This window comes from Cherax quadricarinatus, chromosome 5 (assembly GCF_038502225.1).
Source record: "Cherax quadricarinatus isolate ZL_2023a chromosome 5, ASM3850222v1, whole genome shotgun sequence".
In the NCBI taxonomy this organism is placed as follows: Eukaryota; Metazoa; Arthropoda; class Malacostraca; order Decapoda; family Parastacidae; genus Cherax; species Cherax quadricarinatus.
The window spans coordinates 13,599,369-13,626,868 of record NC_091296.1 but is presented as its reverse complement, the minus strand read 5'-3'; the positions used below and the strand labels follow the sequence as shown (position 1 = coordinate 13,626,868).

General features: G+C 42.8%; 1 protein-coding gene across 1 annotated transcript in view; it reads left to right on the top strand.

The window, feature by feature from the left end:
* The window catches only part of LOC128684683 (Na(+)/H(+) exchanger beta), a 270,795-nt gene that overhangs the window by 20,503 nt on the left and 222,792 nt on the right, over positions 1 to 27,500 (top strand). The window contains exon 2 of the mRNA XM_070100239.1: positions 9,873 to 9,959. The gene's annotated coding sequence lies outside the window, so the exon portion shown is untranslated. The remainder of the gene's footprint in view (positions 1 to 9,872; positions 9,960 to 27,500) is intronic.

The window sequence follows — 27,500 nt, the reverse complement described above, 5'->3', positions numbered from 1 at the left end:
TTTAATTATATATCATTGATCTGGCACATGAATATGTGCATGAGAACATTGTGTTACTAATGTGTGCGATGAAGGTACAGGAATTTCTCTTAATAAAGTATCAGAGGTACCTTGTTGCTAGTGAAGGAATCTTAATCCGAGGAACTAGAGGTGCCCTTGCTTCTCCTCCAGGCGCTGTACGACTGAAGGGTTGAACGTTTCTCGACGATTGTAATATGGTGGTGCGTTGCAAGACTAACTTCAAAACTTGCAACTTCATATATCAGTTTTACATCAAAATCGTTGCTGGTGTGTTACGTTTTACAACTTGTTGTTTCCAGACTGTTGTATGACGTTTAATGGCTTTTGTCAGTTTTAGGGAAGTTGTCATGTTTCATGGCTATTATGTCCAGTTTTAGGAATACTGTATGACGTTTAAAAGCGTTTTTAGAGATGGTATATTTAGCCTAGTGTGTCGCGTTTTGGGGTGCTGTCACATGTTAGATCTTGTATCTAGTTTTATAATTGTTTTACGTTTAGGACTTTCGTGACATTTTTAAAGTCATTGTGTCATAAGGCTGCTGTGTTGCGTTGTAGATTGTTGTCAGCAGTTTTTACTTATCCTACTTTTGAGGATTGTTGCGACCTTTTTTTTTTTGCATAAAATATTATATTGTTTCGTCACGAGTCGATGTATGACGTAACACATTAGTGTGTGTGGGGCAGCCACCATGACGATATATGAACAGTATATTACCTATACTTAGTCGATTTTAGATAGATAATGTATTCATCGATTACGGATGTGAGAAAGAAGAGAAAAGGATAGAGACGGGAATTCGAGATTGGAGAGAGACTTCTTGTTTTTGCAAGTGAAGAGAAGCAAGATTGATAGTCCGGTTACTATTACTTATCCGTTTAACTATAATTTCTGGGAGGTGGGAGGCAGGCCAGGGAATAAATCGTAACATAGGTGTTGCTGCAGCTGCTGTTACTGCCGCCGCCGCCGCCGCCGCCGCCAAGAAGTATATAGTAATCTTGGTGTTCTTGTTGCTGTTGTTGCCGCTGCCAGGGAGTATATGCACCATTAGTGATCTTGCTGCTTCTTTTGTCAGGAATAGATTTGTAACAGTGGTGTTCTTCCTGCTACTGCTGCTGTTATCTTAGGAACAATGTTTCGTTCAGAAGTAGAGCTTTTATAGGCCATGACTGAAAAAACTTTACTAGAGGGAACAGTTGCTCAAATAAAACCTTGTTCTATATAAGATTTTATTGCATACCAACATGCATATAAAACTGGCTATTTATTGAGATGTTTCGTGCACTGAAGCTTTATCTGCCCACGAGACTGATGACCCTCCTGTGAGCGAAACTTGAGACTGATGTTACATCTCAGTTTTATATCTTTGGTAAAGCCTCGTTTATATTATGCAGCTCAGTTCTGGTCACCATATTACAGAATGGACATAAATTCTCTGGAAAATATACACAGAAAGATAAAGTTGATTCCATGTATTAGAAACCTTACCTGTGAAGATAGGTTAAAGGCACTGAATTTGCACTCTCTGGAAAGGCGTGTAATTAGGGAAGATATGATTAAAAACCTTACCTGTGAAGATTGGTTAAAGGCACTGAATTTGCACTCTCTGGAATGGCGTGTAATTAGGTTAAAAACACTGGATTTGCACTCTCTGGAAAGGCGTGTAATTAGGGAAGATATGATTAAAGTGTACAGATGGAAAAAAAAACAGTAATGTAAGGGATATAAATAAAGTGCTGAAATTATTTAGTCAAGATAGAACTCGCAGCAATGTAGCCAAGTTGGGGAAATTTAATTTAAAATGGATATAGAGAAGTGCTGGTTTGGCAGTCGAGTTGTAGTTAAGTGGAACAAACCCATTTAGCGTCATTGAAGGAAGAATTTTGAGTAGCTTTAATAAATATAGGCTGGACAAGTAGATGCGACTTGAATTTGCCTAGCACTGGCCAGTGTTCCTTGATTCTTATTTAAAGCTCTAGTGAGTGAAACATTGATGAAGCTCCTGGTGAGTGAAACAAAGCTCCTGCTGAATGAAACGTATTGATAAAGCTTCTGGTGGGCGAAACATATTGATAAAGCTCCTGGCGAGTGAAATATATCATTGATAACACTCATGGGGAGCGAAACATCGGGTTGATAAAGTTCCTGGTGAGCAAAGTGTCTCCTCAGTACATATCCTAGTACTACACACGTGTAATTGTTCTTGTGCCATGGTTCAGTCAAATCAAATAAAAATTTATTTTCAGAATATTACACATGAGCAGTAGAATCATTTAAAATGCCCACTACTACTACTGCTGCTACCCGGCTGGGGGATCGAACAGCCGACATTCAGTATAAACCATACCACGGGTGGGGATAGAACCCGCGATCAGAGAGTCTCAAAACTCCAGACCGTCGCGTTAGCCACTGGACCAGCTAGCCACAACAAGATTCGTCCAACTAGGTATATTTCTACACCATAGGAAGGTTAGCATAGGCACCACTGTGACCACAAATGCAATCGTGTCATTACGATTTCGTGAGTCATGTTAACGGCTTTGAGGGGACTTGAGCTAGAGTTCGTCACGGCCACGCTAGCTGGAGATTCGTCTGTAAAAACTTGCATTTGTGGTCACAGTGGTGCCTATGCTAACCTTCCTATGGTGTAGAAATATACCTAGTTAGATGAATCTTATTGTAGCTAGCTGGTCAAGTGGCTAACACGACGGTCTGGAGTTTTAAAGACACTCTGACCGCGGGTTCTATCCCCGCCCGTGGCATGGTTTGTTTGCAATTGTGTCATTACGATTTCGTGAGTCATGAGACATTCAGTATATGAGCTGAGCGCTTGAGCAAAGAGGAAACAAAGCTGATACTGTAGATAACGGGTTCATAAAACCGACAGGTTGATGAATTAAACACTTGTGCAACACTTGGGTATCTTTATTATGGAGATAAAGGTATCCAAGTGTTGCACAGGTGTATAATTCATTAAGACTGATACTGTCAAACGAGGCAGAGAAAAATTAACAAAAGAAAATATGCAGATATAAACTGATAAACAGAGTAGAAAAATTCAGGGACGATAAATAAACAGAGTAGAAAAATTCAGAGACGATAAATGATTGAGCACTACGAGGCAGAGTTGAGTCATTGTGCATTCTCTCGGCGATACCGCGGGATTGAGATGATCAAATTTAGGGTTACCAAAGCATATTATAGGGTTATTAAAGTTTATTATAGAGCTATTAAAGCTGTCTTGGGTTATTCCGTGGGTAGCATTGAAAATGGGTTGAGCAGATTTTTTTGTTAGTGGGTTTTGGGTTTGAGAAAGACCTGCCTAGTATGGGCCAATAGGCCTGCTACAGTGTTCTTCCTTTTTTTCTAAACATCGGAGAATGTCAAGAGAATACTTGCTTCAAGGGGACGCCGGTAAGAGAGACTCAGGGACCTCAACTTGTCCCTTCCTCGAGGAAGTTGATAAATTCCTGTAATCAGTTCCTGTAGATATTTGACTGCGTGCGGCCAGCACCAACAGCTTGGTTAATCATACCAGGTCTGGGACCGGACCGAGGGGGCGATGATCCCCCCAGAAGGGCCATAGGGTACATGATTGCCTCACATTTCGCAGCCATTTTATGTCTCCTATGGGTTTAGAGCTTCTCCCTAGGTACAGGAAATATATATTACTCTCAAATAAGGTGCTTTTAATGCTATTGCAGGGCTCTTGATCCATGGAATTAGTTGTTTTAATGAAAAGAATGATTTTAACGATTCTCCCCGAGCAACTCCGCTGCCAGACACGACGAGCACGCTTTATTAATTTGCTTATATGTAGAGAGATGTATTTATATAAGTTCCTTCAAAAGTGATAACGATGCTGGTGAAGGGCTCTTGATCCCAGGAATTGGGCTAGTCATCCCCTTCTTTGGATCGAACCTGATTGCCTCCCATTCACCAGGTGATGTGTGTAATGTGGACAAAAATAATGAGAAGTAATTTTTATGAATGGCAGGGAAGGATGGACTGGCTACTGGATTGTTGTGTGTGTTGTGACCAGTTGCAGTTAGTCGCCGGCGTAGTCCCAGTCCGGGTCTTTTCTAGGAGGCGACCCAGCGTTGGTTCGCCGTTGGGGAAATGTGTAACATCGTCCATTAAGATAAGATTTTGTTTGGATTTTTAACCCATAGGGTTAGCCACCGAGGATAACGCAAGAATGTCAGTGCGTCATCGAGGACTCTTATTTCAATTGTGGTCCTTCAGTCTTGTCAACCAGGATGCGACCCACACCAGTCGACTAACTCCCAGGTAACTATTTACTGCTAGACGAACAGGGATATCAGGTGTAAGGAAACAACGCCCAGCATGTTTGAGATCGAACCACGGACACTGTGTGTGAGGCGAGAGCGTTGCCAACCAAGGTGAGAGAAAACAGAAGTCTTGCCTTGGGAAGAAGGATTGCTCTTGGTCTTCTGTGACACTTGCTGTCCCGATGTCTTCTTGCGCTGGTGGTGGTCGTGTCGGCATCGGTGGTCAGGAGACTTTCATTAGTGTGGTGTGAAGTGACCGTCACACTGTCACTTGTGGTAATGTCAGTCACAGGATTAGCAACATAACCTTTACCTGGGTTACAGATTGTCTTGTGATAAAAGTTCAGTTAAGTGATAGTTATCACCATTGATCATAACGTGTTATGATCATTGCTGATATTACGATCACGGAGAAGCGCTAAACTGTGCGGGTCACAGCGCCAGGGGAATGGGAGGGAATCAACTTTAATCAGGGGAAGATTAGGGCTATCTGCAATTTCTTGGATTAAAAGCGTCTTACGAACCTCCAACCACTCTCCATTGTGTTTAAAATAATTTATTATAACGTACGGGGCTTGTGTAGTCATCCTTCATGGGTTTCTTCTTGTGAAGGGTTCTTGATCCAAGGAATTTGAGGTATCTTTCCCTTCGAGTCAGTCCTGATTGCCTCCTACCGGTGTAGTATTTCTTTGTGAATAAAATAATAATAACCCTACGGAAACACGCCAGTTGCTAGACAAATAAATAATTGGAAAAGTGGGCAGATGGATATTTAACTAACAAATAGAATCCAGAGAATTATAGCAAACAAAGCAAAATCAGAAAACGTTGTTCCCCAAGGAATGGTACTCGCCCCAGTTCTTGATCATCATATCCTACATAGAAAGGAACATAATCATAGCACCGTATCATATTTTTCAAAGGATACTAGAATTGTACTAGAGTGACGTTTATTAAGGACACATCAAATCTCCAAGCTTATATTTAACAGATTTTCCATCGGGCCACAAACAATAATATGATGTAGATTGAGGACATATTTCGGTTACTCGTCTGTGAAAAAATGAAGCCATGAAAACTGGAACAAAGTATGTAATGAACATTAAAATGGTATAAAATACCGACAGGTTGTAAGGTAAGACACATATGCAACAGTTAGGTATCTTTATTTCGAAACGTTTCGCCTACACAGTAGGCTTCTTCAGTCGACTGAAGAAGCCACATATGCAACAGTTAGGTATCTTTATTGTGAAACGTTTCGCCTACACAGTAGGCTTCTTCAGTCAAGTACAGAAAAGTTGATAGAAGCAGAAGATACTTGAAGACGATGTAATCAGTCCATCACCCTTAAAGTTTTGAGGTGGTCAGTCCCTCAGTCTGGAGAAGAGCATTGTTCCATAGTGTGAAACATTATGGAGAAGTAGTGACAGGATGGAGCTTTTTACCTCTCCTAGTGGCCTACGTCTCACCTCTTGGCGCTATAAAAAGCTCCATCCTGTCACTACTTCTCCATATTGTTTCACACTATGGAACAATGCTCTTCTCCAGACTGAGGGACTGACCACCTCAAAACTTTAAGGGTGATGGACTGATTACATCGTCTTCAAGTATCTTCTGCTTCTATCAACTTTTCTGTACTTGACTGAAGAAGCCTACTGTGTAGGCGAAACGTTTCACAATAAAGATACCTAACTGTTGCATATGTGTCTTACCTAACAACCTGTCGGTATTTTATACCATTTTAATGTTCACTGAAGAAGCCTACTGTGTAGGCGAAACGTTTCGAAATAAAGATACCTAACTGTTGCATATGTGAAAGTTAAGACACATGTGCAACATCTGGATATCTTTATTGTAGTAGACGTTTCGCCATCCAGTGGCTTTATCAATACAGATTCTAGGACATAATAGGAAGACAGTAGAACTATATACAAAAGATGAGGTAATCAGTCCCTCGGCCTTGGAGTTAGTGTTCACAGCATCGTGGTGGAGGAGAGTCTGGAGCAAAGGCAAGAAGACTGGCGCTTTTTATAGGCGTCAGTGAATGGGACGGGCAGCAGACGAGGTCAGTCACTGGTAGGCGGGATTCCCCAGTGGAAGTAGGTCCTTCCCAAAGAGATGGGTTAGTTGCAGCAGCCGTGAAGAAGGTCTTGTAGATGTCCTCTGAACCAAGATTCCATGATGTTGCAGTGTCTGACAAGTTGTGCAAAGAAAGGTATAAAATACCGACAATATGAAAGTTAAGACACATGTGCAACATCTGGATATCTTTATTGTAGTAGACGTTTCGCCATCCAGTGGCTTTATCAATACAGATTCTAGGACATAATAGGAAGACAGTAGAACTATATACAAAAGATGAGGTAATCAGTCCCTCGGCCTTGGAGTTAGTGTTCACAGCATCGTGGTGGAGGAGAGTCTGGAGCAAAGGCAAGAAGACTGGCGCTTTTTATAGGCGTCAGTGAATGGGACGGGCAGCAGACGAGGTCAGTCACTGGTAGGCGGGATTCCCCAGTGTCTTACCTTACAACAAAGTATGTAATAAATTAAAACTACTCAGAAGAGCGGAAGTTTAATGTGAGAGACATACGAGTCAAAATGTCCGAGGATCTCATTTTCAAGGATCACGTCAGTGTTATCACAAATGCAAGGAAAATGATAGGCTGGATAATTATAAACTTTAAAACGAGATGAAAGGAGGAACGCTGCAGCAGACCTACTGGCCCATACTCGGCAAGGTTTTCTCAAACCCAGTAACATCCCCCTTTTAAGGCAGACAAAATTGCAGATCTGTAGAATATATAGAGAACCTTCGTTGTACGTATAAATTCAGTCAAGTACCTAAATTATTGGGAACGCTCAAGTCCCTTGAATTGTACTCTTTGGAACGTAAGCGAGAAAGATAAATTATAATTTCCACGTGGAAAATACTGGAGGGAGTGTCCTAAATCTGCACATCGGAATGCCCCTACGAAAGTAAGGTCGGCAGACGGTGCAAAATGCCCAGTGTTTTACAAGCAGTGGCGCGGTGAGTACACTAAGGGATAACTCGAGTGTAAAACGGCCAAGACTTTTCAACACCATGCATAAGAGGAATTAACAACAGCACCCTTAACTATCTCCGAGAGGGAACTTTGTAGATGAATGGTTCAGAGAACCGACATGTTGATAAATTAGACACATGTGCAACTCTTGGGTACCTTTATTGAGGAAACGTTTCGCCACACAGTGGCTTCATCAGTCCATACAAAGGAGAATCTTGAAGAACAGGAGGAGAATGAGGTAATCAGTCCCTCAACCTTGAGTCGAAGTGGTCAGTCCATCAATCTTGAATAGAGTACGGCATACGTGCTGAGAAGGAGCTTATAAACCGTTGGCAGGAGAGGTGCAGAAGTCATAGGTCGTGTAACATTTGTTCAATGTTGAAATAGGTCGTGCCCAAGAATTAGGCAAGCGAAGAATTCCCAAGTATTAAGATCCCAAGAAGTTGCAGTGTCTGACAGGTTTGTAGATGAATGGTTCAGAGAACCGACATGATAAGTTCCTCAAGTTAGTTCCCGATCACTCGAATTTTCGTGCAAACGTTGGACCGCGTGCAGCGGTCGATTTTAAATAGATTATTCTCAATTTTGGGTTTTGATAGGTTTCAAAAGGTTAGGATTGTCATTGGAGTGTTTAGGTGTTAATTTGCCAATTTTATTTAAAAAGTGGTATGGTATTTTTCCAGTAAAAGAACTCCAGTATGTGAACAGCTTCCATCTTTAAGGCTGATACAACTTATATTTAGCCTGTTTAGATGTTGGATTTTGACTATCTCAAGCACGCATCTTCTGGTCGGTTTCAAACTTTTAGTCATGATTTGATTTTCCCACAGGAAACTTAGTACTGAATTTGGGGTGTGCAAGTTTTAACTTTCCAATTTTATTAAAAACATTGGTTTCCACGCAATAGCTGTAGAATGCTGCTTCTGATAGACTTCAAACCTCTAACTGTATCAGAAATTTATGCTGCAAAGAAAAAAAAGTCAGTAATGTGACTGGAACAGTTCAGAAAAACCCACACTTAGGACGACATTTCGGTCCCTCCTTGATCATTGTCAAGTCACAGCTGAACAGAAAGAGTAAGAGAAGGCCTAAAGACAGTACGGTAGAAAGCGAGGGAATAAGAAAGTAGTAGTAGTAATAGTAAAAACAGTAGTAGTGTGGGTGGACGTAGAATTAGCAGCAGTAGTAGTTGTAATAAAGGTAGTAGCAGTAGTGAGGTAATGGCAGTCGTGGTGGTAGTAGTAGTAGTGGAAGAATTTGTAGTAGTATAGTAGTAGTATGTTGTATAGAAGAACAGGAGTACTGCACAACTGGCCATACTCGGCTGGACTGATGTAATATTTAGTGAATTACATTTCAAGGCGGTGGAGATTCAGGTGTCTCAACACTAACACCTGTCCCCAAGGGGATAGAAACGGACCGAAACGTCGTCATAGGGTCCTTTCATAAGTACGGGTTTTCGGTGAAATGTTCAAGCACGGTATTATGATTTTTATATACGCTTCTTATTCATATATCTTTCACGCCTATGACTGCAAACCGAGAGTTCCCACTGTCGGTAACATAAATTAATCTTTTCCATGAATCCCATGTGTGGCCACCGGGTTTATGTAATATATGATTTGTGCCACTAGTGATCTGCTCGTGGACTAGCTTAAATTAATGCAAAAAAAAATATATTAATCCATACTTAAATTTTTAAGAATCGTCGAATATTTCAGAAGGGCTTAGATATATTCGAGATTAGTGCGTGTCTTTTAATATAAAATTTGGAAAGATATGTAGTGTATCAAGAAAAAATACTGTCTTAATAGGGTGATATGTATATAGCATTTTGAATGATTTGTAGCATTTCGCCTTCAAGAGGGCGATATGTTAGCTTAAAGCCTATCGATCGCGGGTGTGTTATTAAGACAGCAATTTACGTGGGCAATTATAGTCAAGAATAATCCTTAAAAATAGAACTTAAATTGTTTATATATACTTGATAACTAGGGTAAACATGGTGAAGGGCTCTTAATCCAAGGAATTGACACTACCTACTTCCATGGATTAAACCTAATTGCCTCCCATATGGCCCACGGCTTTAACGTTTCCCCCATTAATGTAATAAAATTCATTTACACTTTTCAATATAAATACATTTTTTTCTTTGCTTCATTTCTACAATAACAAAGTAGACGTGCATAGCTGATATACACAGATAACCCGCACATAGGAAAAAGAAACTTATCACGACGTTTCGATCACAATCCGCACATAGACACTTATGACAACGCTTCGGTCACACAAACCCGCACATAGGAGAAAGAAAATTATGGCCACGTTTCGATCCAATTTGGACCATTAACGAGTCACTGCATTCCTGATATACCGGAAATATATACGCAGTCGATGAATGTAACCTAAAATAAATAAAATAAAATCGTGCAGTATAAAAAAAATAAAAGTACATATGAACACCGAGTCAAAACTGTTAAAACAAATGAGTGATTTTTGCCCTTCCTACATTTCCAGGTTGAGCTGCTGGCTGGCATCTGGCAACCCCATTATTTACATCGAAACGGCGGCGTTCATGGCCGTCGGTTGCACACTTTCGCCCTTGTGAGTATCTTCCATAAAGCTCAAACTTATTCTTTATTTATGAAGTGGCGTGCATTGCAGTGTTGTGTAGCTCATATAAATAAGTGTTTAACCATTCATTTCCGACTCTTTTTAATAGATTTGTAGTCGTCCTGAAGTTATTTATTGGCTTTTATTTTGATCACTAATGGTTGATTTATTATATTTAAAAGTCTATCGACTGAACGATTGTCATTAAGGCTGCATGTAATCTTCATACTAGTAAAGGATTATTAATCCCTAAAATAGCTATTACATTGAACTCTGAGTTTATATACACTGGTATACACACCGAGAGATGTGTATACCACACTGTTATAGATCTAAAATAAAGATAACCAGATGTTGCACAAGTGTCTTAACTTTCATCATACCATTATCATGATGAAAGTTAAGACACATGTACAACATCTGGTTATCTTTATTGTAGACGTTTCGCCATCCAGTGGCTTTATTAATAGAGATTCGAGGACATAATTAGAAGACAGTAGAATTATATACAAAAGATGAGGTAATCAGTCCCTCAGCCTTGGAGTTGGTGTAGAGAGCACCGTGGTGGTAGAGATTATCATATTTACTATGTTAGTAAACTGGTAAATTTGCATTTAAAATTTGAAGTCGTTCGAAAGAGGTATACTTAATTCCAGCCTTCTGTTAAGTCAGCTACACCAGTAAATTTGAGGCTGATTAAAAAACTTTTTTGGTATGAGATGGTGAAAAATATCGAGAAATGTGAAATAAAGATGTATGTGCAGTGTTAGGATATTTATTGACGATACGTTTCGCCACGAATGGTGAAACGTTTCCTGAGTAAAATAGCCTAATTTTGCATGAGTAAAATAGCCTAATTTTGCATATGTTTTCACAAGCTTTCTCGAGTAACCTCACGGAAACCAAAGTCGGGAATGATCTTGTTAAAAGTAAGTCGAGTGCAGCAGCTGTACCTGCCAGTAGTTGCATAAACATTTTTCTTGGTTTAAGTACACCAGCGCTGAAAGTTTGAAGCTTATGGTAGAGGAGGCACCAGCACACCTTCCAACACCACTGACACCGTCACCACCACAAGAACATAAGAAAGAAGGAACACTGAAGCAGGCCTACTGGCCCATGCGAGGCAGGTCCAAGTCTCCTACCGGCTTAAGCCAATGCCATCAAGAAGCAATTGTAGTAGCAGAGCCACCACCGCTGACACTCACCACCACAAGAAGCTATTGCACATCCACCATCGCTGACACCATGACCCCCACTGACACCACCACCACCACCACCACCAGATGCACCACCAACACAAGGCAGCGTAATGCCAATGCGACAAGTTAATCATTCACGAGGTTCCTTGATGACACGCAACCAGTGTGGTAGTGTCCAAACATGGTATGTTTTGTGTGTGTATAATTACTCGTAGGTACCAGACTAGGTAGCGTCATTGGGGCGAGAAATTTGGGTAGCCTTGTATAGAGGTTGCATGGGCATGAGTGGGCGAGTTGGACATGCGGAGCATGAGCCAGTGGACCTACTGCATTGTTCCTTCATCCTTATTCATTCCATTTTTCCACGAGGTTGTTGGCGAAGAACAACTTTCTGCTCTCTCTTCGGCTCCATTTTTTATTCAGTTTACAACTGTGGCTTCTTGTTCTAAGAAATTTACATTCGTGATTTTTATTTTTGAAGCAAATCTTAATTCCTTTATGGCCTTTCATGACCTTTTATGAGGTTATCGTGTGCCTTGTTATCCCATATCAGTCAGCGTGGCCATCTTGAGTGCTTTCAACTTTTGATTGTAACTTAAATTTTAGGTCTGAGGCCTATTTTGTTGCTTTTCGATTTTTTTTTATCTTATTTGCATGTATATTTCAGATGTGAACACCACAACTGCTGCATATTACAGTCGTGGCCTAACATATGTTGTTTATATTTTACATTAATGACCTTAGGTAGTAGGTTGGTAGACAGCAACCACCCAGGGAAGTACTACCGTCCTGCCAGATGACTGTGAAACAGAAACCTGTAACTGTTTTGCATGATGGTAGGATTGCTGGTTTCTTTTTCTGTCTCATAAACACGCTAGATAACAGGGATATCTTGCTACTCCTACTTACACTTTGGTCACACTTCACAGACACGCACATGCATATATATGTACATACATCTAGGTTTTTCTCCTTTTTCTAAATAGCTCTTGTTCCTCTTTATTTCTTCTATTGTCCATGGGGAAGTGGAAAAGAATCTTTCCTCCGTAAGCCATGCGTGTCGTATGAGACGACTAAAATGCCGGGAGCAATGGGCTAGTAACCCCTTCTCCTGTAGACATTTACTAAAAAAGAGAAGAAGAAGAATAATAATAAAATTAATGACCTTGAAATGGGAATAACAAGTGACATGAGTAAATTCTCTGAGACACACACACGAGGCCAGGAGCTATGAATCGACCCTTGTAACCACAATTAGGTGAGTACACCGAAACATGAATTCTGAGGATACCATTGAATTTCAGGAACTTTCGGACTAGTTAATATTATGTATGGGCGTAGCATAACCCAGTAGGCCTGCTGCAGTGCTAGTCTGTTCTTATGTTATTATAAAAACTCCAAACTATAAAATTATAGTTTGCAAGTTAAGCAGATGAGTTTCTCACAATTTCCTCTATATAGTCTCCCGATGGTAATTTTTAAGTCCTAGATTCTCTCTCTCTCTCTCTCTCTCTCTCTCTCTCTCTCTCTCTCTCTCTCTCTCTCTCTCTCTCTCTCTCTCTCTCTCTCTCTCTCTCTCTCTCTCTCTCTCCCCCTCTCTCTCCCTCTCTCTCTCTCCCTCTCTCTCTCTCCCTCTCTATTTTCAGCATTGTTACGCTTCAAATTCTCTTATGCTGATATAGATTTTTTCCATTACAAAAATAAAATTTTAAATTTATTAAAAATGATCAAAATTCCATCATCCATCTTTCACTTTATTTGCTCAGTTTATCCAGGTCGTTTTAAAGACGTGGTTATTCTTGTTTATTTTGCATAGTCTTTTTATCATTCGAGAAAATATTTACATAGTTTTTATATTCTTGTAAGTCATTTATATAAACCAAGAACATCATAAATCCCGTGTGTGTGTGTGTGTGTGTGTGTGTGTGTGTGTGTGTGTGTGTGTGTGTGTGTGTGTGTGTGTACTCGCGTAGTTGTACTCACCTAGTTGAGGTTGCAGGGGTCGAGTCCAAGCTCCTGGCCCCGCCTCTTCACTGGTCGCTACTAGGTCACTCCCTGAACCATGAGATTTATCGTACCTCTGCTTAAAGCTATGTATGGATCCTGCCTCCACTACATCGCTTCCCAAACTATTCCACTTCCTGACTACTCTGTGGCTGAAGAAATACTTCCTAACATCCCTTTGATTCATCTGTGTCTTTAGCTTCCAACTGTGTCCCCGTGTTGCTGTGTCCAGTCTCTGGAAAATCCTGTCTTTGTCCACCTTGTCAATTCCTCTCAGTATTTTGTAAGTCGTTATCATGTCCCCCCCTATCTCTCCTGTCCTCCAGTGTCGTCAGGTTGATTTCCCTTAACCTCTCCTCATAGGACATACCTCTTAACTCTGGGACTAGTCTTGTTGCAAACCTTTGCACTTTCTCTAGTTTCTTTACATGCTTGGCTAGGTGTGGGTTCCAAACTGGTGCCGCATACTCTAATATGGGCCTAACGTACACGGTGTACAGGGTCCTGAACGATTCCTTATTAAGATGTCGGAATGCTGTTCTGAGGTTTGCCAGGCGCCCATATGCTGCGGCAGTTATTTGGTTGATGTGCGCTTCAGATGTGCCTGGTGTTATACTCACCCCAAGAACTTTTTCCTTGAGTGATGTTTGTAGTCTCTGGCCCCCTAGACTGTACTCCGTCTGCGGTCTTCTTTGCCCTTCCCCAATCCTCATGACTTTGCACTTGGTGGGATTGAACTCCAGGAGCCAGTTGCTGGACCAGGTCTGCAGCCTGTCCAGATCCCTTTGTATTTCTGCCTGGTCTTCGATCGAATGAACTCTTCTCATCAACTTCACGTCATCTGCAAACAGGGACACCTCGGAGTTTATTCCTTCTGTCATGTCGTTCACAAATACCAGAAACAGCACTGGTCCTAGGACTGACCCCTGTGGGACCCCGCTGGTCACAGGTGCCCACTCTGACACCTCGCCACGTACCATTACTCGCTGCTGTCTTCCTGACAAGTATTCCCTGATCCATTGCAGTGCCTTCCCTGTTATCCCTGCTTGGTCCTCCAGTTTTTGCACTAATCTCTTGTGTGGTACTGTGTCAAACGCCTTCTTGCAGTCCAAGAAAATGCAATCCACCCACCCCTCTCTTGTCTTACTGCTGTCACCATGTCATAGAACTCCAGTAGGTTTGTGACACAGGATTTCCCGTCTCTGAAACCATGTTGACTGCTGGTGATGAGATCATTCCTTTCTAGATGTTCCACCATTCTTCTCCTGACAATCTTTTCCATGATTTTGCATGCTATACATGTCAGTGACACTGGTCTGTAGTTTAGTGCTTCATGTCTGTCTCCTTTTTTAAAGATTGGGACCACATTTGCTGTCTTCCATGCCTCAGGCAATCTCCCTGTTTCGATAGATATATTGAATATTGTTGTTAGGGGTACACATAGTGCCTCTGCTCCCTCTCTCAGGACCCATGGAGAGATGTTATCTGGCCTCATTGCCTTTGAGGTATCTAGATCACTCAGAAGCCTCTTTACTTCTTCCTCGGTTGTGTGTACTGTGTCCAGCACATGGTGGTGTACCCCACCTCTCCATCATTCTGGAGCCCCTTCTGTCTCCTCTGTGAACACTTCTTTGAATCTCTTGTTGAGTTCCTCACATACTTCACGGTCATTTTTTGTTGTCTCTCCTTCCTTCCTTAGCCTGATTACCTGGTCCTTGACGGTTGTTTTCTTCCTGATGTGGCTGTATAACAGCTTTGGGTCAGATTTGGCTTTTGCTGCTATGTCGTTTTCATATTGACGTTGGGCCTCCCTTCTTATCTGTGCATATTCGTTTCTGGCTCTACGACTGCTCTCCTTATTCTCCTGGGTCCTTTGCCTTCTATATTTCTTCCATTCCCTAGCACACTTGGTTTTTGCCTCCTTGCATCTTTGGGTGAACCATGGGCTCATCCTGGCTTTTTCATTATTCCTGTTACCCTTGGGTACAAACCTCTCCTCAGCCTCCTTGCACATTGTTGCTACATGTTCCATCATCTCATTAACTGGCTTCCCTGCCAGTTCTCTGTCCCACTGAACCTCATTCAGGAAGTTCCTCATTCCTGTGTAGTCCCCTTTCCTGTAGTTTGGTTTCATTTGTCCTGGCCTTCCTGCTTCCCCCTCCACTTGTAGCTCTACTGTGTATTCGAAGCTCAAAACCCACATGATCGCTGGCCCCAAGGGGTCTTTCATATGTGTTGTCCTCAATATCTGCACTACTCAAGGTGAATACTAAGTCCAGTCTTACTGGTTCATCCTCTCCTCTCTCTCTTGTAGTGTCCCTTATGTGTTGGTACATGAAGTTTTCCAGTACCACCTCCATCATCTTAGCCCTCCATGTATCTTGGCCCCCATGTGGCTCCAAGTTCTCCCATTCGATCTCCTTGTGGTTAAAGTCGCCCATGATCAGGAGCTTTGCCCTGCATGCATGAGCTCTTCTGGCCACTGCAGCCAGTGTGTCAACCATCGCTCTATTGCTCTCGTCATACTCTTGCCTTGGCCTCCTGCTGTTCTGTGGTGGGTTATACATCACTGCAATTATCACTTTGGGACTACCAGAGTGAAGCGTTCCCGCTATGTAATCACTTTCTTCTCCGCTGTCTTCTCTCTCCAGCTCATCAAAATTCCATCGGTGTTTGATCAGCAATGCCGCTCCTCCACCCCCCCCTGTTCCTTCTGTCTTTTCTCAGGATCTGGTATCCCGCTGGAAAGATGGCATCTGTTATCATACCTGTAAGCTTGGTTTCTGTGATCGCTATGATGTCTGGTGATGCCTCTTTGACTCATTCGTGCCACTCCTCCCACTTGTTTGTTATTCCATCAGCGTTTGTGTACCATACCTTCAGTTTCCTTTCCAACACTGTGGTTTGGGGGGCCTGTGGGGGTGGGAGACCTGGTAGCATACTGTGGGATTCTATGGTTGGGGGTTGGGTGGAAGCTGTGGGTATGGATTGTATTGTGTGTTGGGATGGTGTGATAGGTTGTGGGGTTCTGAGGATAGTTGTGTGTGTGCTTGCCCTTGCTGCTCTGTTCTGCTCTGACTGACCTCTGCTGGTTCCATCCTTGTCTCCTTTCCTAGCTCCTTTCGCTTTTTTGTCCTCTCCCTCAGCTGCTGTCTCTCTGTGTTCTGTCTCTGTCTAGGAACACCTTCTTGTACTCTTCCAATCTTTTCAACCGTGGTTTCTCTTGGAGGATCCTGTTCCGCACTGTTTCTGTCCTGAGAATCAGCTTGATCGGTCGGTTTCTCCCCTTCAAGTACCCCCCTATTCTCTGAAAATTTACAATCTCATCCATGTCTTCTCCCCCTATTTCCGTGATGATTTTCTCAATCTCCTTTCTTTCTTCCTGCCGTCTTTCAGTGTGTGTTCTTTCCTCTCTCTCCCGAAGCCCATGGATAATCACTGATTTTGCCCTTTCCTCCTCCCATTGCCTCTCCCTCTGTGACTCTGGTTCCTGTCTGTATGTGGTCATTTTCTCCCTTGATTTTTCCAGTGGCTCTTGGTAGCATGGTTGTGCCTCAGCATTCGACCTATCTCCCTCTCCATCTGCACCCATCTGCTCTTCCCTTCCACTCCCTGGCCCTTCTTTGCAGGCTGATATGACCTTAGCATAATTCATATCTCCTTCCTTCCTGTTCAGCCTCTCATCATCGTATGGTGTGCCTTCTCTGGTCACTACCCCTGAGACTTGCTTCAGCCTGTTTACCTCAAATTCTAGGACCTTTACCCTGGCTACTGCAGTTTCGACTTGTGCCTCCCAATTCTTCGTCTCCTTCTCCAACCTCTTTTCCCATTTCACAGAGAGCTCTTTCGCCATTTTTTCAGAAAGCTCTCCTAATTTTCTCTCCCATTCTTGCTCTATCCTTTTCCACTGTTCCTCCATCCATTCCTCCCTACCAGTACCATTGTCATCTGATCCCTGATTCCTGCGAGTCCCAACCATTTTTTTTTAGTGAAAGAGGGAGAAAGAGAAAAAGAAAAAAGGGGAGAGAGTGAGAGATAGGGAGAGAGAGAAGGGGAGTCTAGAAGGAGGGGAAAAGAAGGGAAAAAGGGGAGAAAGTGAGAGAGGGGAAAGGTAAGAGAGAGGGGGGAGTGACAAGGGAAGAGAGAGAGAGAAAAGAAGAGGAAGAGGGAGAGGGAGAGAGAGAGGAAGAGAGAGTGAAAGGAAGAGAGAGAGAGTGAAAGGAAGAGAGAGGAAGAGAGAGAGAGTGAAAGGAAGAGAGAGGAAGAGAGAGATGAGAGAAAGGGAGAGAGAGGAAGAGAGAGAGAGGATGAGAGAGAGAGAGAGAGAGAGAGAGAGAGAGAGAGAGAGAGAGAGAGAGAGAGAGAGAGAGAGAGAGGAGAGAGGGAGAGAGATGGGGGGGGGAAAGGAAGGGTTATAGGGTCACTTCACAGGAAAGTGTAAAATCCTGTATATGTGTGTGTGTGTGTATATGTGTGTATGTACTCACCTATTTGTACTCACCTATTTGTGGTTGCAGGGGTCGAGTCCTAGCTCCTGGCCCCGCCTCTTCACCGGTTGCTACTAGGCCCTCTCTCTCCCCACTCCATGAGCTTTATCAAACCTCGTCTTAAAACTGTGTATGGTTCCTGCCTCCACTACGTCATTTTCTAGGCTATTCCACTGCCTTACAACTCTATGACTGAAGAAATACTTCCTACTATCTCTCTGACTCATTTGTGTCTTCAACTTCCAATTGTGGCCTCTTGTTTCTGTGTCCCCTCCCTGGAACATCCTGTCTTTGTCCACCTTGTCTATTCCACGCAGTATTTTATATGTCGTTATCATGTCTCCCCTGACCCTGACGTGTGTGTGTGTGTGTGTGTGTGTGTGTGTGTGTGTGTGTGTGTGTGTGTGTGTGTGTGTGTGTGTGTGTGTGTGTGTGTGTGTGTGTGTGTGTACACACACGTGCGCTCGCGTTTAGCACGTTTTTCATAAAAGGTTTAGTAAACTGCTGTGTTTACCAGCTTCTCACCAGCTACCCCGCCCCCTCCCAGGTCCTGTCCATCCCTCCCCCCTCCCTGTTGACTCATCAGCTGATTGCAATAAATATTCCTAATTGCGCGTGCGCACCAAGAAATATAAAAGAAAAAATGAAGAAAATAAGAGGACTCCATATAGTTTTCTTCAATTATGTCGTTACTTCCCTGCCGCCTGTAACGCCCTCTACACTTACTGCACCTCATTTCTGACTCCGAATAGAAAGCTCTATATAATAATAATCTGTATTTCTACAAGTATATGATACAGCTTATACAGACCTAGCTGACGTCAATGACATACTGTGTAGAAAGCCACTTGTTACGCAGAGTATTTCGGCTAACTTGGGTTAATTTTGTCCTCAGAATGCGACCCACACCAGTCGGTTAACACCCAGGTACCTACTGACTGCTAGGTGAACAGGGACAGCAGATGTCTTAAGGAAAACACCACCAATGTTTCCACCCGTACCGGGGATCGAACCACGAACCTCAATGTGTGAGCCGAGTTCGCTAGCAACCGAGCTACGGGACACCTATTTATCATGCATGAGCTCTCATTGATCGAGACTGTTGAACTAAACGCCTGTCAGGGCTGGTCACATTAGAATGACTTCTTCCAAGCTGAGGGACTTCTCATAATTGCCTCTCCACCTCTGATGTCTCCAATATTTAAGTTATTTCTGTACTCCACTGAAGAATTCTGCTGAGCAGGCGAAATGTTTCGAAGATATGGTTAACCAGCCGTTGCATCTACCAGGAGCACTGCAGTAGATTACCGACCCATGCTAGTCAAGTCTGGCTCGACATTGGTGTTGATAAAGGAGGCACTTGTGCAACATTTGAGTATCTTTATTTGGGTATCGCCAGCCAGTGGCTTCTTCAGTCCAAAGCAGAGAAAGGTGGAGGATGAGGAGTTCAAAGTAATCAGTCCCTCAACCTGGAGTTGATGTGTTCAGTCCATCAATTTTGTGGAAAGTGCATCATATTAAGTTAGTAAGATTTGTCAGGAAACAGGACAAGTGTTTCCTGACGCGGGTCTTAGTCATATGATGACCCGCAGCTAGAGCTTTTCGTCATTTGATCGAGGCCTTCCGCTGGCCTACCCGTCCACCCCTTAAAAATTAGTTATAATTATAACCATTAGATAGTTATTCGCGGAGATATGGCTGATATGTTGGTGACAGATGAGGTGGAGCAGTGGTAGGCGGAGTCACAAGTGGACAAAGCCACAAGTGGAAGTAGGTCGTGCCTATAGGTTAGTCAAGTTTTGAAGAAATCCTTGCATCAAGATCCCAAAATGTTGCTGTCTGACAAGATTGGTGATTAACACCTACAAAGATGTAAATACATATGGGGGGTGGGTTATTACAGTAATTTAGGAGATGTTTCGGCCGTCAGGGGATTCGTCAATATAATACAGCGAGCAAGTCATAAAGTATATATAGTGAGTCCCCGGTGACTAGGTTATCGAAGTTCAAGATGTGTGTACAAGTGTTGCTCTTGATAGCATGAGCTTAGTTCAGGTCATCGTGTTCATTTATTTGTTGTGCGAAATAACTAGAAGTTCCTCGACATATACCTTGTATAACCTTATGGTTAAAATTATAACCATAATTTTTAAAAGGGTGGACGTAACCTAACCAATACCTTGTCCATACCCTCGCAGGTGGTGTATATACTCCGCTTTTGTTTTCCTGTTGGTGTCTAGATGAATAAAACATACGTGTAACACTTGGGTATCTTTATTGGGGAGACGTTTCACTAACTTGTGCCTTTTTCAATTCACTGAGAAGAAGCGGCGGAAGACATGAAGAGGTAATTTGAGGTGGTTAGTTCCTCAGCCTTGAAAGGTGTTATTCAGTTCCTCAGCCTTGAAAGGTGTTATTCAGTTCCTCAGTCTTGAAAGGTGTTATTCAGTTCCTCAGCCTTGAAAGGTGTTATTCAGTTCCTCAGTCTTGAAAGGTGTTATTCAGTTCCTCAGCCTTGAAAGGTGTTTTTCAGTTCCTCAGCCTTGAAAGGTGTTATTCAGTTCCTCAGCCTTGAAAGGTGTTATTCAGTTCCCTCAGCCTTGAAAGGTGTTATTCAGTTCCTCAGCCTTGAATGGTGTTATTCAGTTCCTCAGCCTTGAATGGTGTTATTCAGTTCCTCAGCCTTGAATGGTGTTATTCAGTTCCTCAGCCTTAGATTTGAATTGCACCGTAGTCTTGTTGGTATTGTATACCATTCATACAACCTTTTAGTTTGTTGCCTAAAACTGGTGATAAAATGGGCTGGGTAATGGAGTTTGGAGAAAGCATTATGTATGTACTCGCATTATCTATGTACTCGTATTCCTGCTCTAAGTATGGTGGACCAAAGACCCCTGTTAGTCCTCAAAAACGAGGCCATTGATGATGCCTCATAGTTCTCGTGGTGTTGTGTGAGAGGTGTAGGTTTATGAAACTGACTTGCCTAGCCTAATCTAAACTAACATAATTTAAGTTAATGAAACCTTACCTGAACTAAGCTAACGTGACCTAAAATATAATTATAGAAGATAATATTTGCAGAGTTACAGGACATGTTAAGACATTGACGCTGAGAATTTTGTAAGAATTGGTTGGAGAGAGAGAAAGAGAGAGAGAGAGAAAGAGAGAGAGAGAGAAAGAGAGAGAGAGAGAAAGAGAGAGAGAGAGAGAGATAGAGAGAGGAAGGACAGAGGTTCTACAGATAAGATAAGCTTAAACGTTGGCTCCATTTCTACACTCTTGATAACTTCACTCTCCATCCTTACTCAATCTATCCCTCCATCCTCACACCATCCATCTCTCACACTCTTCTAGCATCATGTACCTTTTCTCTAGAATTCTAGTTCGTATAGTAAGCTCGTGTGAAGGACAGTGCTACATACATTTGTACAGCCTAGTAGTAGTAATTTTTTTTTATCATCGTAGATTTTAATATGTATTAGCTAGGCGATTGATTCTCTGATCGTATACTGGTTGTATTACTAAGTGTGGTTTATATGCAGTTTATAAGCTCATCCTTCAGGTATCCATTGCTTTGCAGGGTATACAGTGTTGCTGGTCTGTAGTTGAGCACTTTGTCTCTGCCTTCATTTTGCAAGAGCTGTCACATTTGCAGTTTGTGATCTACATGCATTTGCGCCACACAATCAATATCTACGGCTTCCAGAGGTTTGTTTTAGATTCTCGTTAGTGGCTTGCCTAGTGTGTTTTCTGCCTCCTTCAGTATCCATGGGTTGACTCTGCTGCTGCTTTTGGTCTGCCTCACTACCAAAGTAGTCGCCGACGCCTTTGACTGGCCCGTCAACAGTCCCGTAATGCTAGCTATAACAGCTGCACAGTATCTGTCACTTCAGTCTTCATGGTGATCATGGGGAGTTGCTTCACAGTATTTCTGTTGCCTCCTTCACTATCTAGGGGGAAAATGATCTGGTCTTATTGCCTCTGACGTGTCCAAATCTTCCATATATTTTTTAATTTCTTCTAGCATTTGTGCTCGCGGTTTAACATTGCAAAACACAAAGTACAAAAGAGGAGGTACAAAAAAGAGTATCAAGACTAGTGCTTGGGTTGAAAGACTGATCCACGGCGGGAGAGTGCAACAAATGACTCTTGTGTCACGCTGGTGGAATGAGGAACGTGAGGGGATGTGTTCACGACGTGGAAAATTCTCTCCCTTCCACTTCACTATCAACTCTTTTCCTTATATCTCCCTCCCTCTCCATTCAACCATCTCCTCCATTCCATTTTATCGCCCCTTCTCCTTCCATCTCTCTCTCATGTCCATCGTTCTACCGTACATTGATTATCGAGTATTAAGCTTCCTGGAGGCTCACCCTGAGGTCGACAAGCTGTGATTAGGTCGGTGCAACCAACCGTCGACTTATTAGTGAGAGAGAGAGAGAGAGAGAGAGAGAGAGAGAGAGAGAGAGAGAGAGAGAGAGAGAGAGAGAGAGAGAGAGAGAGAGAGAGAGAGAGAGAATAAGTGCGATAATCACAAAAACATTTAATTCTTTATCAGTCTGCTTTCTCATATTTCTTTTTATTTCCCTTTATTTTCGCCTTCTCCCTTCCTCTGCGTGTATACTCTGAGATGCACATTGTCATGTATGCACAGCATATGTTTTACAGTGTATGAGACCACTGGTCCCTATCCAAGATTATCATCCTCTTGTGTGACCACTATCCATCCCCACGTTTACCTGGAGAGAGTTTCGGGGGTCAACGCCCCCGCGGCCCGGTCTGTGACTAGGCGGCCTGGTGGATCAGCGCCTGATCAACCAGGCTGTTGCTGCTGGCTGCACGCAAACCAACGTACGAGCCACAGCCCGGCTGATCAGGAACTGACTTTAGGTGCTTGTCCAGTGCCAGCTTGAAGACTGCCAGGGGTCTGTTGGTAATCCCCCTTATGTGTGCTGGGAGGCAGTTGAACAGTCTCGGGCCCCTGACACTTATTGTATGGTCTCTTAACGTGCTAGTGACACCCCTGCTTTTCATTGGGGGGATGGTGCATCGTCTGCCAAGTCTTTTGCTTTCGTAGTGGGTGATTTTCGTGTGCAAGTTCGGTACTAGTCCCTCTAGGATTTTCCAGGTGTATATAATCATGTATCTCTCCCTCCTGCGTTCCAGGGAATACAGGTTTAGGAACCTCAAGCGCTCCCAATAATTGAGGTGTTTTATCTCCGTTATGCGCGCCGTGAAAGTTCTCTGTACATTTTCTAGGTCGGCAATTTCACCTGCCTTGAAAGGTGCTGTTAGTGTGCAGCAATATTCCAGCCTAGATAGAACAAGTGACCTGAAGAGTGTCATCATGGGCTTGGCCTCCCTAGTTTTGAAGGTTCTCATTATCCATCCTGTCATTTTTCTAGCAGATGCGATTGATACAATGTTATGGTCCTTGAAGGTGAGATCCTCCGACATGATCACTCCCAGGTCTTTGACGTTGGTGTTTCGCTCTATTTTGTGGCCAGAATTTGTTTTGTACTCTGATGAAGATTTAATTTCCTCATGTTTACCATATCTGAGTAATTGAAATTTCTCATCGTTGAACTTCATATTGTTTTCTGCAGCCCACTGAAAGATTTGGTTGATGTCTGCCTGGAGCTTTGCAGTGTCTGCAATGGAAGACACTGTCATGCAGATTCGGGTGTCATCTGCAAAGGAAGACACGGTGCTGTGGCTGACATCCTTGTCTATGTCGGATATAAGGATGAGGAACAAGATGGGAGCGAGTACTGTGCCTTGTGGAACAGAGCTTTTCACCGTAGCTGCCTCGGACTTTACTCTGTTGACGACTACTCTCTGTGTTCTGTTAGTGAGGAAATTATAGATCCATCGACCGACTTTTCCTGTTATTCCTTTAGCACGCATTTTGTGCGCTATTACGCCATGGTCACACTTGTCGAAGGCTTTTGCAAAGTCTGTATATATTACATCTGCATTCTTTTTGTCTTCTAGTGCATTTAGGACCTTGTCGTAGTGGTCCAATAGTTGAGACAGACAGGAGCGACCTGTTCTAAACCCATGTTGCCCTGGGTTGTGTAACTGATGGGTTTCTAGATGCGTGGTGATCTTGCTTCTTAGGACCCTTTCAAAGATTTTTATGATATGGGATGTTAGTGCTATTGGTCTGTAGTTCTTTGCTGTTGCTTTACTGCCCCCTTTGTGGAGTGGGGCTATGTCTGTTGTTTTTAGTAACTGTGGGACGACCCCGTGTCCATGCTCCCTCTCCATAGGATGGAAAAGGCTCGTGATAGGGGCTTCTTGCAGTTCTTGATGAACACAGAGTTCCATGAGTCTGGCCCTGGGGCAGAGTGCATGGGCATGTCATTTATCGCCTGTTCGAAGTCATTTGGCGTCAGGATAACATCGGATAGGCTTGTGTTAATCAAATTTTGTGGCTCTCTCATAAAAAATTCATTTTGATCTTCGACTCTCAGTCTGGTTAGCGGCTTGCTAAAAACCATCCTCACCGTAACACCAGGGGAAAGGAACCACTGGCGAAACGTTTCCTCTAATAAATGACCTGAACTGTACACGTCTCTTTTCCACACTAAGGGAAACCACTCGCAACTACGCGAGAACACAGTTGTATGAGAACACGTGTACTGAAATATTCTGGCTAGTCGATCTCATGAGCTTAGTAATATAGATGACTTAATATATAATGTATCACAGAAAACTCCACTTCAAACCTACCATATATATGTCACCCACTATATCCCATATGCACCATCCCACATGATTATCTTTTGTTTAAAAGTATCGATTGCCTGGGATATCTCCCTTACCACCCAGTATCACCCTCACCTTAATTATGCAGCAGGGGTACAAAATACAAGGGAGACACGAAAATAGGATAAATTCTTTACAAATATTAAAGAGTAAAGAGGGGTGCCAAATCCATCAGGCTCTGGTGGATATGTGGGCAACGGGCCAGCAGCAGTAACAGCCGGGTTGACCAGGCTCTCGGAACTCATCGAATGTATATCAAAGGTACAGGGGTAAATCGAGAAAGGTCAGGATGACAATTATTTACTGAGTAATAAATAAGGGATGAGAATGCTTTTACAGTAAATTTCACGTTAATATCTTATGTATAAGACTTATTATTTTAGGGCGGGAATGATACAAGTTTATACAGACATCTAGTAAGTTTATTTAGGTACAGGTACACACAAGTAGAATTATCATACATAGTGTAAATTACCTAGGATAAACAAACAAAAAAGTCAGTTACTTATTTCCACTGGGATCCTTGTAATATCGCTTTATTTAAACCTTAAAAGTTAAAACGGGTAAGTCAGCAAGACGAGCCAAGCTCTCCCTCGCTGGAACACGAGCCACACACCCTCTCTCTGCACCACCCAGGTATTAACTACCTTATTCACTTTCACTACTTTAGAAAGGACATTCCCATGGCAAGAGCCTACGGTTAATTCCTGACAGTAAATGTCAGATAACCAGGAAAAGGCGAAACTGTGTCACATACGACCCACAAGACATTAGAATAAGAAATCTAATGTTTATAATCATTACCCTAATTTTTCAAAGGGTGGAGGGGTAAGCTAGCGGAAGGCTTCGACCAGATGATCAAAAGTTCCAGCTACGGGCTATCATATAAGACCCACGTCTGGAAACACTTTTCTGATAAACCTTACCTAGCCTAAGACATTAGAACCAGCAGGTTAGTACTGTCTGGTAGGTCTCACAGCTGCCTAGCTGAAATATGATCGTGTTTTCGGCTCAGACTTGAGAAGGCTGTGTGAAGAGATGTGTATACCTCACAAGCATAGCTCCGCTCCTGTAAATACAAACTGGGATTGGATTGGTTTATTAGTTTTAAAGCATGGCGCTTACACAAGGGTCACTAAGGCTGAATGTAATGTGTACACCAGTCAACAATACTTGGAGTCTTAAAATAGGAATTTACGTAAACTCTCAGCATATTTATATTAAGAGATAGTCCTTTTTGATTATATATAGTGAGAGATGCACTTACCAGGATGGGGTTGTAAGATCCCTCTTCACCTCCTGATAACTAATAACTCCTGATAACTTAATAACATAAGTCGCCCTGATTAAGGCTTGAGCAATACTTAATATTCATGATACACTCAGTAGAGTTGCTCGGTTAAGTGTATCAAGAATAATCAGTTACTCTATATTAATTTATTTATTTGTGTGTGTGTGTGTGTGTGTGTGTGTGTGTGTGTGTGTGTGTGTGTGTGTGTGTGTTTTTGTCTTTTTTTGTGTTTTTTTTTTTAAGGGGCTACTGTTGTGCGACAAGCTTATTTAATGAGCACAGTTATTTATTAAGTATTAAAATAGGTGCAATATAGAATTATATTCGTAAAGTACACCTTAAAGTTGGTCAATAAATCTTCTGTATCGATCTCCACCAAATACTGTAACATTGGTTTCAGAAGTGGCTTCATCCTCTGAAATAGGTCTTGTAAAACAACCCACCTCCAGTCAGCTCTGTGGCTAAGCTTCACCTTCTTTCTACCACATAACCCCTCGATCTGTAACAGAACAATGGAGTAATGTGTCTACTGGCACTCCTACATTCCAAACTCTTACATGAACGGAAGGTTAGAGTTGCGTCACAACCTCTTGGCGTATATAGAGTTGCGTCACAACCTCTTGGCGTATATAGAGTTGCATCACAACCTCTTGGCGTATGTATGCTGAGAGATCCACAACTGTCTGTTTATATACCCTGTCAATTCCAAATTGAAAATCAGTTAGGGTATAGTACTGTGGCTGGAATAATTCACAAACACCCCGTACGTTGAACTACATGCGACCAGCAGTAACAGCCTGGTTGATCAGGCCCTGATCCACCGAGAGGCCTGGTCAAGGACTGGGCCGCGGGGGCGTTGACCCCCGGAACACCCTCCAGATAGGTAGACTTAGGAGAGGAAGCTTACGACGTTTTGGTCCATTCTGAGCTATTGTGAAGTCGCATCTAAGCGAGAAAAGCAGAGACCAGAAGACAGGTGGGGAGGGGCAAGAAGGGAGTAGTAGTAATAATAGTATAATGAATCACAAAATAGATAACGTCGTTCAAGACAGTCTCACCATTGGTTCATTTGCGTTATCACTCCAGACTGATCAGTTTAACGAGGTGGTGAGGTCTGAGTAGTTTGTCTAGGATTAAGGACCTCTTTTCTAGGAGGGGGTGAGATAAGATTTTGTTCGTATTTTTAACCTCGGAGGGTTAGCCACCCAGGATAACCCACGAAAGTCAGTGCATCATCGAGGACTGTCTTATTTCTACTGTGGTCCTACAATCTTGTCCCCCAGGATGCGACCCCACACCAGTCGACCAATACCCAGATACCTACTTGCTAGGTGAACGATGAGTCTACCTGGAGGGTGTTCTGGGGGTCGACGCTTCCGCGGCCCACTCCTTGACCAGGCCTCCCGGTGTATCAGGGCTTGATCAATCAGTCCCTGAGCCACCGTGTTGCCGCCCGACCGGGGGTTGAACCACGGACACTGTGTTAGGCGAGAGCGTTGCCTACCAAGCCACGGGGTGCTTGCCTAAGACCCATCGTTTCTCAGCATAAATGGTGGGGATATTTGCCCTTGCCTTTAAATTTTCTGACACTTATTATCAGTGATACGAAGCATACTATGAATATGGAGTGTGAAAAACTGACTTTGAGTTGCACGTTGATAACGAGTGTGAATTTGATGCTAGAAACAGTATATAATGAAAGCGCTGCGTGACCAAACAGTTCTAGTGTACAAGGGTGAACATTGGTCATGTGTCCTTACACCTGTTGTCCCTGTTCACT